The sequence below is a fragment of the Arachis duranensis genome, chromosome 5 (genome assembly GCF_000817695.3).
Source record: "Arachis duranensis cultivar V14167 chromosome 5, aradu.V14167.gnm2.J7QH, whole genome shotgun sequence".
In the NCBI taxonomy this organism is placed as follows: Eukaryota; Viridiplantae; Streptophyta; class Magnoliopsida; order Fabales; family Fabaceae; genus Arachis; species Arachis duranensis.
In genome coordinates, this window is record NC_029776.3 from 4433629 (window position 1) to 4450479 (window position 16851).

At 41.1% G+C, this 16851-nt stretch overlaps 1 non-coding gene and 1 pseudogene across 1 annotated transcript; both read right to left on the reverse strand.

Moving 5' to 3' along the window:
* Positions 1-72: 72 nt before the first annotated feature.
* LOC127748185 (small nucleolar RNA R71) lies at positions 73-179 on the reverse strand. Its single transcript, XR_008010128.1, has one exon. It is a non-coding gene; the product is annotated as a small nucleolar RNA R71 (small nucleolar RNA).
* Positions 180-15379: 15200 nt separating this feature from the next.
* The window catches only part of LOC107487311 (uncharacterized), a 1930-nt pseudogene continuing 458 nt past the window's right edge, over positions 15380-16851 (reverse strand).

A 16851-nucleotide genomic window follows, 5' to 3' on the forward strand; every position in this document is an offset into this window, starting at 1 on the left:
GATAGCCTGGACTCTTGGGATAAGCTGGTCACGACCTTCTTGGCTAAGTTCTTTCCTCTTCAAAAGCTGAGCAAGCTTAGAGTGGATGTTCAGACCTTCAAACAAAAAGATGGTGAATCCCTCTATGAAACTTGGGAAAGATACAAGCAGATGACCAAAAGATGTCCTTCTGATATGTTTTTAGAATGGACCATGATAGATATATTCTATTATGGTCTATCTGACTTCTCTAAGATGTCACTGGACCATTCTGCAGGTGGATCCATTCACCTAAAGAAAACGCCTGCAGAAGCTCAAGAACTTATTGACATGGTTGCAAATAACCAGTTCATGTACACTTCTGAGAGGAATTCCGTGAATAATGGGACGCCTCAAAGGAAGGGAGTTCTTGAAATTGATGCTCTGAATGCCATATTGGCTCAGAACAAAATTTTGACTCAGCAAGTCAACATGATTTCTCAAAGTGTGAATTGATGGAAAAATGCATCCAATAGTACTAAAGAGGCATCTTCTGAAAAAGAAGCTTATGATCCTGAGAACCCTGCAATAGCAGAGGTAAATTATATGGGTGAACCTTATGGAAACACCTATAATTCATCATGGAGAAATCATCCAAATTTCTCATGGAAGGATCAACGAAAGCCTCAACAAGGCTTTAATAATGGTGGAAGAAATAGGCTCAGCAATATCAAGCCTTATCCATCATCTTCTCAGCAACAAACAGAGAATTCTAAGCAAAGTACCTCTAACTTAGCAAATTTAGTCTCTGATCTGTCCAAGACCACTTTAAGTTTCATGAGTGAGACAAGGTGCTCCATCAGAAATTTGGAGGCACAAGTGGGCCAGCTGAGTAAGAAAATCACTAAAACTCCTCCTAATACTCTCCCAAGCAATACTGAAGAGAATCCAAAAAGAGAGTGCAAGGCCATTGATATAATCAACATGGCCGAACCTAGAGAAGAAGGAGAGGACGTGAATCCCAATGAGGAATACCCCATGGGACGTCTCTCAAGCAAGAAGGAGTTCCCTATTGAGGACCCAAAGGAATCTGAGGCTCATATAGAGACCATAGAGATTCCATTAAACCTCCTTCTGCCATTCATGAGCTCTGAAGACTATTCTTCCTCTGAAGAAGATGAAGATGTAACTGGAGAGTAAGTTACTCAATATCTAGGAGCTATCATGAGGCTGAATGCCAAGTTGTTTGGTAATGAGACTTGGGAAGGTGAACCTCCCTTGCTCATTAGTGAACTAGATACATAGGTTCAGCAAATTTTACCTCAAAAAAGACAAGATCCTGGCAAATTCTTAATACCCTACACCATAGGCACCATGACCTTTGAAAAGGCTCTGTGTGACCTAGGGTCAGGCATAAATCTTATGCCACTCTCTGTAATGGAGAAGTTAGGGATCATTGAGGTACAGCCTGCCATATTCTCATTACAAATGGCAGCCAAGTCAGTAAGACAAGCTTATGAATTGGTAGAGGACGTGTTAGTAAAGGTTGAAGGCTTTTACATCCCTGATGATTTCATAATCTTAGACACTAGAAAGGAGGAGGATGAATGCATCATCCTTGGAAGACCTTTCCTAGCCACAGCAGGAGCGGTGATTGATGTTGACAGAGGAAAATCAGTCCTTCAATTAAATGGGAACTACCTTGTGTTTAAAGCTCAAGGATCATCTTCTGCAACCATGGAGAGGAAGCATGAAAACCCCCACAATCAAGCTCTAAGTTTGGTGTTGGGAGGCCACAACCAAACTCTGAGTTTGGTGTTGACTCCCCACATCCAAACTCTAAGTTTGGTGTTGGGAGTCTACAACATTGACCTGATTACCTATGTGGCTCCATGAGAGCCCACTGTTAAGCTATTGACATTAAAGAAGCGCTTATTGGGAGGCAACCCAATTTTTATTTAACTAATTTTATTTTTCTTTTTATTATTCTTTTATGTTTTATTAGGTTCATGATCATGTGGAGTCATGAAAAAATTACTAAAATTAAAAACAGAATCAAAAACAGCAGAAGAAAAATCACACCCTGGAGGAAGGACTTACTAGCGTTCAAACGCCAGTAAGGAGCATCTGGCTGGCGTTCAACGCCAGAACAGAGCATGGATCTGGTGTTGAACGCCAGGAATATGCCCTGAGGAGAGCTGGCGCTGAACGCCAGAAACAAGCATGGAACTGGCGTTCAACGCCAGAAACATGCTGCAATTGGGCGTTGAACGCCCAAAACAAGCATCACTTCGGCGTTTAAATGCCAGAATTGCATGCAAAGGCATTTTACACGCCTCATTGGTGCAGGGATGTAAATCCTTGACACCTCAGGATCTGTGGACCCCACAAGATCCCCACCTACCTCAACTCACCTTCTCTCTTCTTCACCAATCACCTTAATCCCTCTTCCCCATCACCTCTTCACCACTCAAATCCATCCATCTCTTTCCCACCCAATCCCACCCATATGGCCGAAACATACACATCTCTCCCTCTCCTTCATGTCCTCTTTTCCTTCCATTCTTTCTTCTTTTGCTCGAGGGCGAGCAACATTCTAAGTTTGGTGTGGTAAAAGCATAGCTTTTTTGTTTTTTCATAACCATTGATGGAACCTAAGGCCAGAGAAACCTCAAAAAAAAAAGAGAAAAGGAAAGACAAAAGCTTTCACCTCTGAGTCATGGGAGATGGAAAGATTCATCTCAAGGGTCCATAGCTCAGTAGTAGAGCATTTGACTGCAAATCAAGAGATCTCTGAGATACCTCAGGGGATACATTTTCCTCCACACAATTATTGGGAGCAACTAAGGATAAGAGCACCAAAATCACTAGGGATCAAGCAACAAAGGCAAGAAAGAGACATAGAAGAGCTCAAGGACATCATTGGTTCTTCAAGAAGAAAGCGCCACCATCACTAAGGTGGACTCATTCCTTGTTCTTATTTTTTCTATTTTTCATTTTCTATGCTATATGTGTGTTTATGTTTTGTGTCTCTACTTCATGATCATTAGTATGTAGTAACTATGTCTTAAAGCTATGAATAATTCCATAAATCCTTCACCTCTCTTAAATGAAAAATGTTTTTAATTCAAAAGAATAAGAAGTACATAAATTTCAAAATTATCCTTAAATTTAGATTAATTATATTGATGTGGTGACAATACTTTTATTTTCTGAATGAATGCTTTAACAGTGCATAATTTTGATCTTGTTGTTTATGAATGTTAAAATTATTGGCTCTTGAAAGAATGATGAACAAAGAGAATGTTATTGACAATCTGAAAAATCATGAAAATTGATTCTTGAAGCAAGAAAAAGCAGTGAAAAAGCAAAAGCTTGCGAAAAAAATTAGAAAGAAAAAGAAAAAGCAAGCAAAAAAAGCCAATAGCCCTTAAAACCAAAAGGCAAGGGTAAAAAGGATCCAAGGCTTTGAGCATCAATGGATAGGAGGGCCCAAGGAAATAAAATCCAGGCCTAAGCGGCTAAATCAAGCTGTCTCTAACCATGTGCTTGTGGCATGCAAGTCCAAGTAAAAAGCTTGAGAATGAGTGGTTAAAGTCGTGATCCAAAGCAAAAAGAGTGTGCTTAAGAACTCTGGACACCTCTAACTGGAGACTTTAGCAAAGCTGAGTCACAATCTGAAAAGGTTCACCCAGCTATGTGTCTGTGGCATTTATGTATCCGGTGGTAATACTGGAAAACAAAGTGCTTAGGGCCACGACCAAGACTCATAAAAGTAGCTGTGTTCAAGAATCAACATACTTAACTAGGAGAATCAATAACACTATCTGAAATTCTAAGTTCCTAGAGATGCCAATCATTCTAAACTTCAAAGGAGAAAGTGAGATGCCAAAATTGTTCACAAGCAAAAAGCTACAACTCCCGCTCATCTAATTAGAACTAATATTTATTGATATTTTAGGATTTATAGTATATTCTCTTCTTTTTACCCTAATTGATTTTCAGTTGCTTGGGGACAAGCAACAATTTAAGTTTGGTGTTGTGATGAGCGGATAATTTATACGCTTTTGGCATTATTTTTAGGTAGTTTTTAGTATAATCTAGCTACTTTTAGAGATTTTTTCATTAGTTTTTATGCTAAATTCACATTTCTGGACTTTACTATTATTTTGTGTATTTTTCTGTGATTTCAGGTAATTTCTGGCTGAAATTGAGGGACCTGAGCAAAACTCTGATAAAAGGCTGACAAAGGACTGCTGATGCTGTTGGATTCTGACCTTCCTGTACTCAAAATGAATTTTCTTGAGCTACAGAACTCCAAATGGCGCGCTCTGAATGGCGTTGGAAAGTAGACATCCAGAGCTTTCCAGCAATATATAATAGTCCATACTTTATTCGTGATTAGATGACGTAAACTGGAGCTCAATGCCAGTTCCATGCTGCATTCTGGAGTCAAACGCCAAAAACACGTCACGAACCAGAGTTGAACGCCAAAAACACGTTACAACTTGACGTTCAACTCCAAAAGAAGCCTCATCTCGTGTAAAGTTCAAGCTCAGCCCAAGCACACACCAAGTAGGCCCCGTAAGTGGATTTCTGCATCAATTACTTACTTCTGTAAACCCTAGTAGCTAGTCTAGTATAAATAGGACTTTTTACTATTGTATTCAGTGTCTTTGACCATTCAGTATTTTGACCATAGGTCCTTCTCCTTATTTTCGAATTCATATCATATTTTGGGGGCTGGCCATTCGGCCATGCCTGGACCTTCACTTATGTTTCAACGGTGGAGTCTCTACATACCATAGATTAAGGGTGTGGAGCTCTGCTGTACCTCAAGTTTTAATACAATTACTACTATTTTCTATTCAATTCGATTTATTCCTGTTCTAAGATACCATTCGTACTTCAACCTGATGGATGTGATGATCCGTGACACTCATCATCATCCGTCCCTATGAACGCGTGCCTGACAACCACTTTCATTCTACAAGCGAAAGCTAGAGTGTGTATCTCTTGGATTCCTTATGCACGATGCATGGTTGCCCTCGCCTGACAACCGAGCCTTCCATTCCGTGAGATCAGAGTCTTCATGGTATAAGCTAGAATTGATGGCGGCATTCATGAGAATCCGAAAAGTCTAAACCTTGTCTGTGGTATTCCGAGTAGGATTCCGGGATTGAATGACTGTGACGAGCTTCAAACTCACGATTGTTGGGCGTGATGACAAACGCAAAAGAATCAAGGGATTCTATTCCGACATGATCGAGAACCGACAGATGATTAGCCATGCTGTGACAGAGCATTTGGACCTTTTTCACTGAGAGGATGGGATGTAGCCATTGACAACAGTGATGCCCTACATACAGCTTGCCATGGAAAGGAGTAAGAAGGATTGGATGAAGGTAGTAGGAAAACAGAGATTTAGAAGGAGCACAGCATCTTCATACGCCTATCTGAAATTCTCATCAATGATTTACATAAGTATTTCTATCTTTATTTTCAGTTTATTTATTATTAATATTCGAAAACTCTCTCACCATTTATTATCTGCCTGACTGAGATCTACAAGATGACCATAGCTTGCTTCATACCAACAATCTTTGTGGGATCGACCCTTACTCACGTAAAGTATTACTTGGAAGACCCAGTGCACTTGCTGGTTAGTTGTGTGAGGTTGTGAAGAAAGTGCTGAGTTAGTAAATGCGTACACCAAGTTGAATATTTGAGTTTGGACAATTGACGGTTCATCTTGTTGAAACAACAATTTAAGTATGAATCACAATTTCGTCCACCACAAATCTTCCTCCAGCTTTTCCAGTGTATCCCCTTCTCTCTCTCCGAGTTTGCCCACTAAAATCTTGCAACTTTTGATCCTATTCTTTGGCAAAAGTTTTTGGGTAGCAAGACAATGCTCATAGTGTAACTGGGTATGGCTTGAATTACAGCTTTAATCAAAGTCTCCTTCCCTGCCTGGTTGAGTAGTCGCTCTTTCCATCCTTCAATTTTGTTGTCTATCCTTTCTTCTAGCCATGCCAACGCCTTCGATCTTCCCCAATGTGCCGGTAACCCAAGGTATTTCCCAGGATTTTCCCAGGTTTGCATGCCCATAATCTCTTCTATATTGACCCTTGTTTGAATCGATACCTGCTGTCCAAACACTATGCCTGATTTCTCTAAATTTATCTTTTGTCCCGATGCATCCGTGTATCTGTTCAGAATTAAGATGCTTTGATAAAGTTCCTCTTCTTTGGCTTCCGCAAAAAGAATGCAATCGTCAGCAAACATAAGGTGGGTGATAACTGGTGCTGTTGGAGTAAGCTTAACGCCTGAAATACGTCCTTCCCTTTGTGCTTCTTCCATAAGTGCTGTGAAGACCTCTACTGCCATAATGAAAAGGTATGGTGATAAAGGATCACCTTGCTTCAAACCTCTTTGAGGTTTTATCCTCTTAGACAGCTTACCATTTATTTTAATTTTATAACTTGCGCTTTTGACACACTCCATTACTAACTGTATCCAGCTCTGCTCAAACCCAAACGAACGTAAAACATTTTCCAAAAAGTCCCACTCTAACCTATCATAAGCCTTGTTCATGTCCAATTTTACAGCTAAGTTTAAGAGCCAAACCTGCCTTTTTTGTTTAAATTGTGGAAGGCCTTCTGAATATTAACAATGTTGTCTTGTATGAGTCTTCCTCCCACAAAAGCGCTTTAGATAGTGGAGATTAATTTATCAAGAAACTTTTTTAACCAGAGGATAATGATCTTCGTCACGATCTTGTAAATGTAATTACAGCAGCTGATAGGTCTTAATTGGCTAAGGCATTCTGGTTGTTTAACTTTGGGAATCAGGACCATTGTAGTCTCTCCCATGTCCTATGGCATTCTCCTACTAGCAAAAATATCCTTAATAACATCACAGACCTCTCTACTGATAATATCCCAATGCTTTTGAAAGAATAAACCATTAAGACCATCTGGACCAGGCGCTTTCAGGCTTCCCATACAGAAGGCTGCATCCATTATCTCCTTATCTGACAGTTCCTTTAGAAGCTCCCTGTTCATTTTAACTGTGACCTTTTTCGGGATAATCCGGGTGCATTCCTCTACTTTGCTCCTTGTGGTTGTGGCAAAAAAGATCAGTGAAGTGTCTCTCTACTAATTCCATGATGTCCTTGCTCCCTATAATCCAATTTCCCTCTGCGTCCTTCAATCTTTCGATCTTATTCAAGTCTCTTCTTTGAATTGTCGTTGCATGGAAGAAGGAGGTATTTTTGTCTCCAAACTTTAGCTATTTTAATCTTGCTCTCTGGACCCAGTACTTTTCTTTTTTCTTCCATAGTTGTGATATTTCAACCTTCATATCCTTGATCCTTTCCTGCTGCTGTTCTTAAAAGTTCTGATTCTATAGTTTTGTGATTTCTTCCTTAAGTTGGTTGATTTTCTTGTCAGCTCTGGTGAAAATTCTTTTGCTCCATTACTCCAATTCCTTCTTGCAAATCTTGAATTTTTCTTGTAGTTTTTCCCATTTATTCCTTTTATTTTCATTCTTTTCCCATCCTTGCTTGATGATCTTCTCACAATCTTTGTGATCTTCCCAATATGCTTCACTTGAAGTGTCGTTCGAATTTTTCTTTCGGTTCCAGCTTTAAAATCAGAGGGCAATGATCAGATCCTATCACCGGGAGGGCTGTGAAGGTTGCATTCTAATATAATCTCCTCCACTCGCAGTTGACAAGGACCTTGTCTAGCCTTTCTCTTGTAACGAAGCCATTTCTAGGTTTGCTAAACCATGTGAATTTTCCTCCCTTAAGATCGATGTCCATCAATCTGTTGCTGTTCACAAAATTCCTAAATTCTTCCACCTGCTCTCTTGGCTTTGGGTGTAAGCTCAATTTTTCTTCCTAATTCAAAATATCATTAAAATCTCCAATGAACAACAGTGGTTCATTTTGATTTTGATTTTGAGCTACTAAATCCCTCCATTGCTTCCTTCTTTGCCTAAAGTTGGGGTCTCCATACACAAAACAACAATCCAATTTATTTCCTTTTCAATCTATAATTTAAATTTTAATAACATTATGACACCAAGAGTAAATATCAAGATTCATATTTCTATTCCATAAAAGACTTAAACCTTCGGACAAGCCCCGGAGTTCTACACAAAAGGATTTATCAAAACGAAGTTCTCTCTTTAACTTTCTGATTTTGCATTCCTTAGCTCTTGTTTCCATAAGGAAAATAATGGCCGGCTTGATCTTTTTACTAAGATCTTTTAATTCGGAAACTGTCGTGGTTGCCGCCACACCCCGACAGTTCCAACTTACTATACTCATGGCTGGGGTTGGGGCATGTATAGGCCCGCCTCCTCAGCCTCTGTACTACTAAGAACAATTTGCATTTCCCCTACAACTATGTCTCTCTCTGTTACGTCATCCTTCCTGGTCCTTTTGGTATTGGTGCTGTCTTGAAACAATTTTTCTTCTTCTTTTTCCTCTGCAGCTTTAATCATCAGAGTGTCCTATTTAGCCCTCTTCCTCTTGATGTTCAACTTGCTTATGATCTCCATTGTGAGCCTCTTTTTCCACTCAGCATGCAGAGCTTGTGTCTCCTTCTTTCCACTTTTATCTTCGTCCTCTTCCTCGGCTAGCTCCACAAAATATGTGCCTCCTCCAGCTGTTCTCTGTATAATTAGGTTCTTCTCTTTTGCCATGCCATCTTTCTCTTCCTCAATTCTTCTGGGCTCCCAAATATCCCTGTTGTCCTCATTAGATTTTAAAGCCTTGCCTTTGTTTTGTTGTTCCATTCCTCCTGCTACATTTGTTGTGTTTTTTGTACCAAAACTGGCCTTCAGAATCTCTCTTATTGTCTTTGGGCCCAAATCATCCTCCGTATTGTTAAGCTGCCTTCTACATCCTTCTTTTTTCCTGCCATTTTTTGTGCCTTGTTGGTCCACTTCCATTAGGCTTGTATGGTCCAAGTTGTTTGGGCTTCCTCCTTCTTGGTTAATGCTTTTCTGTTCTCCCTGTTGTTTCCCGGTCTAGTACCCAGATTCTATTCCTTCTTTTATTGGGCCTGACCCATTAGTATTCCTTCCTCTTATGGCCTTGATCTCATTTAAGTCTGTCATAATTTTCTTTAGTATCTTCTCGGCTCTTCTATTGTAATTCCCTTGATTTTCTGCCATCCTCAGCTGATTAAGAGGGATTTCTCCTACCTGCTCTGCAGCTCTGAGATCCATTTGCCCTAACTGCTCCTGATTTTCTGATGCTACTTTCTTTCCTTTTTCCTTCCTTCCCTCTTCTAGACTTTTACCTACTCTGCTGGCTGTAGAATCCTGTAGTTCCTCCACTCTCTCATAGTTGTCCTGGATGTCACGCGCCCCCGTCTCTTCATCCCCTTCTTGTGATTTGCTCTGCTTCCATCTGCTTCTCTCTCCCCTATTCAGAGATTTGGCTTGGTCTACCCTAGCCCATGGGTATATCTGGGTACGTCTAGATTCCACGCCACCATGACCATCTCTTTATTGCATTCCTTTTTGCTGTGCCTTATAACCCCACAGTTCATGCAATAACAATCTTGAAGGCACTCATATTTAAAATGAACCCAGATACTGGGGAGGTTTTTCCTTGCCATATAGAAGCCTGTGGCTAAAGGCTTGAGAATATCCACGGCTACCCTTACCCTTAGAAAAGTTCTTATGAGTACATGGTTCCTCATTGGATCTGCCACATCAATAACAATCCCATCATGTCTCCAATAATTCTGCCTGTTTCACTATTCATGTTCTCCAAGGGTAGCCTATGTATCTGAACCCAAAACTCCATATATTGGTGGCTGACTTCCGATATTGATTCATGTTGTGACCATAGTTGGAGATTTAGGAGATGACTTTTTATACTCCATGGTCCCCTTTTCAATGTCTGCAGACCTCTCCACATATCCTTGAAGCTTATCAGAACTTTGTTACGTCTCACTTCAGAGATGGAAACTCTTTCTCGGTTTTCCCAGATTCCCATAATGGCATTTTTGCTGCTTCTAAATGGGATTTCTTTGTTTGATATGATTTGTCCTACTAAATTGATGCTGTCTACTTTATGTTCCTTTTCGCTGTTTGGCTTGATAGTGACTGTTTTTCCTTCTATCGACTCTCTTTCAAAGTTTGGCATGTTTTGTGGCATCTTGTGTATCTTCTTTTGGTGCACTGCTACTGGTAGATATATGTGATTGTTGGTTAATTGGCTAGCATGGTAAACTAGTTTGAAGAGAGAAGTGAAGGTGTGATCAAAGGTGTTGGGTTGTGAGGTGGAGGTAACAGAAGGTTAAGATTGTATGGTATTTAATGTAACTGTTTATGTTTTGGTTGAAATTGAAGCAACTCCCAAATTGGAGTAACCCTGTAGTGATACTCTCCTGTAGAGAGGAAATGTGCTCTCTTGTAGAGAGAATTTTACTTTTTTTTTTACTTGGCCATGGGCCAGAAGACTAACCCGGCCCTAAACCCAGAACCTGAACCCGCCCAGCTCTCCGGCCCCAATGCCCAACCCTAACCTGCAGAGACATTTTCTTCCTCGAGATTGAGGCGTCTTTGCTCCGCCATTATCATCGGACCTCCGTGCTGAGCTCAAAAACTTCATGCATGGCACCGATCCTGTAATGGTTCCTCCTGGTCGGAGTCACCAGCTCCAGTTCGCATCTCGTTCACTGTGGGCGTTCTGTGGTCAACCGGCACGGAGTCCATCCCTCGTTGAAGCTCCCAGTGGTGCCCTTGTAATCTTCCTGTAGTTGCTGATCTCACAGCCGTGATGTGTCTGCTGCATTCCCTATGCCAAGTGAGATTCTGCCCAGACATAAATTTGGCATCGTCCCCTCCACTGAGCATATTCCTTATGTTGATAGTGTCCCTGCTGGAGTCATTCATCAGCCTATGCGAAGTCAAGGGCTGAAGCCGCCGTTCCCCTTGAAATGCATGGCTGTTCCAGGTTTTCGCTTCCACCCGCCCCGATAATCCTTCGTCGCTTTGACCTCGTTGAAGGTTGGTTGAAACTGAAACCCGATTGTCTTGAGTTCGATTGCATTGATTGTTCTGAAGATTTGTGAATCCTACTTCTGTTCTGATTATATTCCTGACCTGTACAGGTGGAGTTACTGTCCACTCCCTCTGTAGCTGATTTTCTGCTGCCATCGCTGCCATTTGGTGAGCTAAGATGTTACCTTCTCGTGGAGTCCAAGTAGCTCCCACATCCGGTGCCTCTTCCAGCATTTGCAGAATGTTCCTGATGATTGTGTCTGTTGTATTCTGATATAATCTCCTCCACTCCCAGTTGACAAGGACCCTGTCTAGCCTTTCTCTTGTAACGAAGCCATTTCTAGGTTTGCTAAACCATGTGAATTTTCCTCCCTTAGGATCGATGTCCATCAATCTGTTGCTGTTCACAAAATTCCTAAATTCTTCCACCTGCTCTCTTGGCTTTGGGTGTAAGCCCAATTTTTCTTCCTAATTCAAAATATCATTAAAATCTCCAATGAACAACAGCGGTTCATTTTGATTTTGATTTTAAGCTACTAAATCCCTCCATTGCTTCCTTCTTTGCCTAAAGTTGGGGGTCTCCATACACAAAACGGCAATCCAATTTATTTCCTTTTCAATCTGTAATTTAATATTTAATAACATTATGACACCAAGAGTAAATATCAAGATTCATATTTCTATTCCATAAAAGACTTAGACCTCCGGACAAGCCCCGGGGTTCTACACAAAAGGATTTATCAAAACAAAGTTCTCTCTTTAACTTTCTGATTTTGCATTCCTTAGCACTTGTTTCCATAAGGAAAATAATGGCCGGCTTGATCTTTTTGCAAAGATCTTTTAATTCGGAAACTGTCGTGGTTGACGCCACACCCCGACAGTTCCAACTTACTATACTCATGGCTGGGGTTGGGGCATGTATAGGCCCGCCTTCTCAGCCTCTGTACTACTAAGAACAATTTGCATTTCCCCTACAACTATGTCTCTCTCTGTTACGTCATCCTTCCTGGTCCTTTTGGTATTGGTGCTGTCTTGAAACAATTCTTCTTCTTCTTTTTCCTCTGCAACTTTAATCATCAGAGTGTCCCAGCTGGAGTCATTCATCGGCCTATGCGAAGTCGTGGGCTGAAGCCTCTGTTCCCCCTGAAATGCATGGCTGTTCCAGGTTTTTGCTTCCACCCACCCCGGTAATCCTTCGTTGCTTTGACCTCGTTGAAGGTTGGTTGAAACTGAAACCCGATTGTCTTGAGTTCGATTGCATTGATTATTCTAAAGATTAGTGAATCCTACTTCTGTTCTGATTATATTTCTGACCTGTACAGGTGGAGTTACTGTCCACTGCCTCTGTAGCTGATTTTCTGCTGCCATCGCTGCCAGTTGGTGAGCTAAGATGTTACCTTCCCGTGGAGTCCAAGTAGCTCCCTCATCCGGTGCCTCTTCCAGCATTTGCAGAATGTCCCTGATGATTGTGTCTGCTTCAGCTAAGGGCGTTCTTGCCTTGATCGCTTGAACCAGGGGTAAACAATCTGATTCAATTATACAGTTCCTTATCTAGAGATTTTTTGTGAGAATAAGAGCTTCTCTGTATGCTTGTGCTTCAACTGCTAAAACTGATGTTGTCTTGAATTTTGATGATATTCCAGTAATGATTTTTCCTTGCCAGTCCCTGATCACTGCTGCTGATGCTGCGATTCCTGTTTCCCTGTCAAAAGCCGCGTCTATGTTCACTTTCACCTTGTTGCGAGGAGGAGGCCTCCAGGTAATTCTTCTACTCTCTCCATTCCTGCCTGCTATAACTTTGTTATCTCTGTTTAAGTCCTTTGTTGCAATAAGGTATTCTGCTGTAATCTATTCTGAATGAATTATTGTCTGTTGTGGATTGAGTTTTGTTTGCTGGAATATGTGCTGGTTCCTTGCTTTCCAAATACACCAACAAACACATCCTAGATTGCACAAAACTTTGTCCTGTTCATTTCCTGCCACACTCTTGATTTTGTCAATTGTATTCATGAACCATTTATCAAAATATCCCACAATAAAAGCTGTAGGCACGATTTGAAGACTAGATCCAAACCACACCGCTCTAGTCCACGGGCATAATAATAGCACATGTTCAATTGTCTCATCTTGTTCCTGGCATATGCTGCACATCGGTGTAAGAGCACTTTTATGTTGATATAATTTCGCGTTCACTGGCGAAATTCCGTGCACTGTTTTTCATCAAAATATTCTAACCTTTTCTGGTACTGGTAACCTCCAAATCCTATCCCATACCTCCTTCAAGTTCTGGCTTGTCGAAGCTTTGCTAAGCATTGCCTCTTCCCTTGTATCTTTCTCCTCCTTCGCTGCCTGGTATCTGGATCTGACTGAGTACTGTCCGTCGTTCCTATACGGCCAAACAAAATGATCCTTCTTATTAATCAAACTGATAGGCATTCTGGTTATCAGCTCAAGCACATTACCATGAAAAATATCCCGAATTTTGTCTAAGTCCCAGCCCTCGCTCTCTCTTATTAGCTCGCTCACTCTTCTATGTTGAGTTTCTCCGACTCTCCTCAACTTGTCAATTCCTACCACCCAATTATTTTTCCAAATGTCTATCCCTGCTCCACTTCCTACACTCCACCTTCCCTCCCTTCTGAGAAAATCTCTACCCTCCAACCTACTCTTCCATATCCATGATGTGTTCCTTCCTCTTCCCGCTTCCCATAGGCTGCAATTAGGATAGTAAGTGGCCTTTAGAATCCGAGCCCATATTGCTTCTTCCTCCTTTAGAAGTCTCCAAGCTTGCTTAGCCAAGAGTGCTGTGTTTTGGCATTCAAAATTCTTAAACCCCAAGCCTCTGTTTAATTTGCTCCTGGTCATTGTTGTCCAGCTCTTCCAATGAATGCGTCTTTCCTTACCATTGTTAGTCCACCAGAATCTTGCAATTGCTGATTCAATTTTTTTGCAAAAAGACTTAGGGAATTTGATGATGTTCATGGCATAGATTGGAATCGCGTGTATAACAGCCTTTATCAAAACCTCCTTTCCAGCTTGATTTAAAAGTTTCTCTTTCTATCCTTGCATTTTGTCTAGAATCTTCTCTTGTATCCACTCTAGCGCCTTGTAGGAAGGATTAATAGTAATGATTTTTTTTCTTTTTGGCCAAAGATATAGACCAAAATCTGGCCCAAATCTAATACAAAAACTCAAAGCCCCCAACCCGACCTGGAAATCAAACATACGTTTCCCTCTTAATTTTCCCAATGATAGGCTATGCAGGAACATCTTAGGTGCAAGCATGCATAGGTTGTTTGGAAGAAAAGCCTTTCAAGTTTCGGCCCAATCTGATATGTGATCCTAAGGGTTTTTGTTTACGCTTGGAAATACTCCACAACGAAAAACAATAAAATCAGACCCAAGAATACAAAAGAAGCAGCTTGGCAATACCGCAATAGTACCCACACTCCCACTGAATATTTTCTTAAAAAAATACAGAGGTGAATACAAGTGTCATTTTAAATCCAGACCCCCAAAAAAAGTGTAATTTTAAATGTTTAATACATTTGGTTCGTCCATTGTAGGCTGGTGCATAGTCATTGATTTAATTGAGGTGTTGTGTTATTGCTTATTAGGTTATAGTCAAACTAAATTAGTGTTCGAAACCTTATATATTAACTAATTAGTTAAAACTACTGGACTTCATGCATGCCACTAGCTTTTATAAAAATTAGAGCTTGGTCAAAACCTTTATATATCTGATTGTTTATTAGTTATTACTCCTTACATGTATGATGTATTCATTAAAGTATTAAAAGAATCTAAACAACTTATCTTACTAAATAAAAGTAGTCCACATCAATAAAATTTTATACATGGTTTGACTTTTATTTGCCATATTTCATTGCTCTAATGCTCTTGTTTCGGATTCTAACCTGAGAGTCTAGTTCACAATATTTATTATTTTTATGTAGTCTTTAAAATAAATGCATCACATTAATAATGCAAATATTGTGAATCAATGGCAAGTAGCCCTAACGTGGGATAGTTTGAAGTGTCCAACTCTAGAAATTAGATCTCTTTGGAGTTTGGACCATGACCAAAACCCAGGTCAACTTGAACAAGGAACATATGTATATGTATGTTCATTGTTCAAAAAGGCAGCAATCACTTTTCAACTAGCTTGTGTTGAAGACTTGAAAAGCGAGTTGAGGTCTCACTCTCAATGTAACAAATAATGAGGTGAAACTCACCTGTAATTATTTTCATGTGAAGTTTGATATTTAAAAATTATTAGATAATTTAACAAGTTTGATTAAATCATCATCTAATAGTTTTCAGCTATTAACTTCACATGAATACAACTGCGCATGAATCTTCACAGAATAATTAACAAGTGAAAACAATCTTTACAAATTAGAATGAGGGAGTGTATTAGTTATTGATGCAACTTATGGTTATGGAAAGGCATTAAGCCTCCTCTAGACTGATAGAGCTCCAACCTACTCTTGGATTCGTGCAACAATTCCTCAAGAGTTTGATCTAAGGCCATAGAAGATTGCTTTGATGCCCATTCAAGAACTCCCAGAACCTGGGCCTGTGCAAGGTCTTGGCTGTCAGGGACATGCAATGCAATGTAAGAGAGCAGAAGCAAGGCCGGAATCTGAAGCATCTGGTCTCCGAAATACACAAGCTGAATGAGGTGTTTGGCCCCTCCTGCGCCTATGATGGCCTTTGAATGATCCAGGTGGAGGTAATTCTCCGAGCAGGCGAATTTGGTCAGCGCAATCAATGTCTCTCTTGTCACCTCTGCCTCTGTTTCATCAAGCAGTTTGACCAAGGGACCGATCATCCTTGTCTCGGTGGCCCGGAAAGTCCTTGCCAGACTCCCAACAACCTTAATGCAAGGAATCAAGAGATCCGAATCCCCTTTCTCGATGATCTTAAGAACTTCATCCACCACAGCCTTGCAGGCAGGGGAGTTTGGCTTGAATGCAGACCTCCTCAATTCAGGATCTTTCTCTGCCACGGCCGCGATCTCCATCACGGCCATGGCAGAGTTGTACTGCACAGCCTCAGGACCCCTCTGGAGCAAAACAGCAAAACAAAGCAACGCTCTAGACTCCGTGATGTTGCGACAAATGGCAGAGTTTCCCTTGGCCAAATGCCAGAGCGCCCTGGCCGCCATCTCCTTCATCTGGGCCTTGGTCTGAGGATCTTCAAGATCCCTCCCCTTCATGTTAATCCCGGAATATGAATGATGATGATTCTCCAATTTCTGATTGGCTTTGGCATTATTAGCAGCATGCATAGCCATAGTAGTAGTAACAACCCTATGAAGCTGATTTCTAGATTGATTATGATGATCATGATGAGTGGCCAAAACAACAGCATGAATCGAAGTTGGTTTGAGGCTAACAATGGAGTACTTACTGTGTTCTTGAACAGTTTCAAAGGCAAGGTGAGCAACAAGTAATCTTATGATGTTATGTTGCAAGAACATGTCCTGGCATTTGGGGTAATGAGCGCTCATTTCAGACACAGCCCAAGCCACCACGCTTTGAACTTTCATAGCACCTTCTTTAAGCACTTGAGCGAATACAGAACACGCGCCACAATGTACCATATGCTCCACGCTCTCTGCATCACGCGCCAGCAGCCCGATGGCGCGTGCCGCGTTCTCCTGCCCCTCTGCTTTTCCTTCCTTTAAGAGCTTCAACAACGGACTCACTCCTCCTTCCTCGATGATCAATCTGCCGTATCGCTGGTTGCCGGTGGCTAACGACGACAGAGATGCTGCCGCGTCGGACCGCTCCTCCAGGGAAGCTGTGCAGAGGATTGCGATCTGTTCCCATATGAGGCAGAGGATCGGCTCGTTCG